Genomic DNA, 2,512 nt, shown 5'->3' on the forward strand with positions numbered 1-2,512 from the left:
TGGATTCATTCTCATCCTTCCCAGTATCCAGGATTATGAAATCAGCAGGGATGTAAAGGCCTTCAACCTTTACTAACACGTCCTCTACTTGTCCATAAGCCTCTTTTCTTGAGTTGCGTGCCATCTCTAATGAGATTCTGGCAACTTGCACCTCAAAGATTCCCAGTTTCTCCATTATAGAGAATGGCATGAGGTTTATTCCTGACCCAAGGTCACATAGAGCCTTCTCAAAGGTCATGGTGCCTATGGTGCAAGGTATTAGGAACTTTTCAGGATCCTGTTTCTTCTGAGGCAATCTCAGTTGATCCAATGCATTTAGTTCATTGGTGAACAGGGGAGGTTCATCTCCCCAAGTCTCATTACCAAATAAATTGGCATTCAGCTTCATGATTGCACCAAGGAACTTGGCAACTTGCTCTTCAGTAATATCCTCATTCTCTTCAGAAGAGGAATACTCATTAGAGCTCATGAATAGCATAAGGATGTTCAATGGAATCTTTATGGTCTCTAGATGAGTCTCAGATTCCTTTGGTTCCTCAGAGGGAAACTCCTTATTGATCACTGGACGTCCCAGGAGGTCTTCCTCTTTGGGATTCACGTCCTCCCCTTCCTCCTTGGATTCGGCCATGATGGTTATATCAATGGCCTTGCACTCTCCTTTTGGATTTTCTTCTATATTGCTTGGGAGAGCACTAGGAGGGGTTTCAGTGATCTTCTTACTCAGCTGGCCCACTTATGCCTCCAAATTTCTAATGGAAGACCTTGTTTCATTCATGAAACTCACAGTGGCCTTAGATAGATCATAGACTAAATTTGCTAAGCTAGATGGATTCTGCTCAGAATTCTCTGTCTGTTGCTGAGTGGATGATAGAAAAGGTTTACTATTGTTAAACCTGTTTCTTCCACCATTATTAAAGCCTTGTTGAGGCTTTTGTTGATCCTTCCATGAGAGATTTGGGTGATTTCTCCATGAGGGATTATAGGTGTTTCCATAGGGTTCACCCATGTAATTTACCTCTACTATTGCAAGGTTCTCAGGATCATAAGCTTCTTCTTCAGAAGATGCCTCTTGATTGCTATTGGATGCAGCTTGCATTCCATTCAGACTCTGAGAAATCATATTGACCTGCTGAGTCAATATTATATTCTGAGCCAATATGTCATTCAGAGTATCAATTTCAAGAACTCCCTTCTTCTGAGGCGTCCCATTACTCACAGGATTCCTCTCAGAAGTGTACATGAACTGGTTATTAGCAACCATGTCAATGAGTTCTTGAGCTTCTGCAGGCGTTTTCTTTAGGTGAATGGATCCACCTGCAGAAGTATCCAATGACATCTTAGCTAATTCAGACAGACCATCATAGAATATATCCAGGATGGTCCATTCTAAAAGCATGTCAGAAGGACACTTTTTGGTCAGTTCCTTGTATCTCTCCCAAGCTTCATAGAGGGATTCACCTTCTTTTTGTCTGAAGGTTTGAACATCCACTCTAAGCTTACTCAGCTTTTGAGGAGGAACGAACTTGGCTAAGAAAGCCTTGACCAGCTTATCCCAAGAGTTCAGGCTATCCTTAGGTTGAGAGTCCAACTATATTTTAACTCTGTCTCTTACAGCAAACGGGAAAAGCATGAGCTTGTAGACTTCAGGATCTACTCCATTAGTCTTAACACTGTCACATATCTGCAAGAATTTAGTTCAGAACTGAAAGGGATCTTCAGATGGAAGTCCATGAAACTTGCAATTTTGTTGCATCAGAGAAACTAATTGAGGTTTAAGCTCAAAATTGTTTGCTCCAATGGTAGGGATGGAGATGCTTCTTCCATGTAAATTGGAATTAGGTGCAGTAAAGTCACCAAGCATCCTCTTTTCATTATAATTATTTTTGGCTACCATCTCCTCTTCCTGTTCGAAAATTCCTGTAAGGTTGTCTCTTGATTGTTGTATTTTAACTTCTTTTAGTTTTCTTTTCAGAGTCCTTTCAGGTTCAGGATCTGCTTCAACAAGAATGTTCTTGTCCTTGCTCCTACTCATATGAAAGAGAAGGGAACAGAAAAATAATAATAGGGATCCTTTTTACCACAGTATAGAGGTTCCCTTGTTGTGAGTAGAAGAAAAGAAGAGTAGAAGAGAAAAGAAAGGAGAATCCAAACAGAAGGGTGAGGAGAGCAGAGATATGAGATGAAGAGAAGTGTTAATTGATGAATAAATAAATAGAAGAAGAAGGGAGGTGAGAGAATTCGAAAAATAAAAATTAAATTTTAAAGTTAAATTTCGAAAATAGTTTTTGAAAAAGGTTAGTAGTTTTCGAAAATTAGGAATGAAATAAAATTAAAATCAAAAATTGAAATAATTAGTTAATTAAAAAGAAATTTTGAAAAAGAGGGAAGGGATTTTCGAAAATTAAAGGTAAAAAGTTAGTTGGCCAGTTTTACTAAAGATAAGAAGATAAGAAGTCGAAAAAGGTATTTGAAAAAGATAAGATAAAAATATATTTTTCAAAAGATATGATTG

At 38.4% G+C, this 2,512-nt stretch overlaps 1 non-coding gene across 1 annotated transcript; it reads left to right on the top strand.

The window, feature by feature from the left end:
* The first annotated feature begins 1,390 nt into the window (after window positions 1-1,390).
* LOC112782078 (small nucleolar RNA R71) lies at window positions 1,391-1,498 on the top strand. Its single transcript, XR_003192819.1, has one exon. It is a non-coding gene; the product is annotated as a small nucleolar RNA R71 (small nucleolar RNA).
* The last annotated feature ends 1,014 nt before the right edge of the window (window positions 1,499-2,512 follow it).

The sequence above is a fragment of the Arachis hypogaea genome, chromosome 19 (assembly GCF_003086295.3).
Source record: "Arachis hypogaea cultivar Tifrunner chromosome 19, arahy.Tifrunner.gnm2.J5K5, whole genome shotgun sequence".
In the NCBI taxonomy this organism is placed as follows: domain Eukaryota; kingdom Viridiplantae; phylum Streptophyta; class Magnoliopsida; order Fabales; family Fabaceae; genus Arachis; species Arachis hypogaea.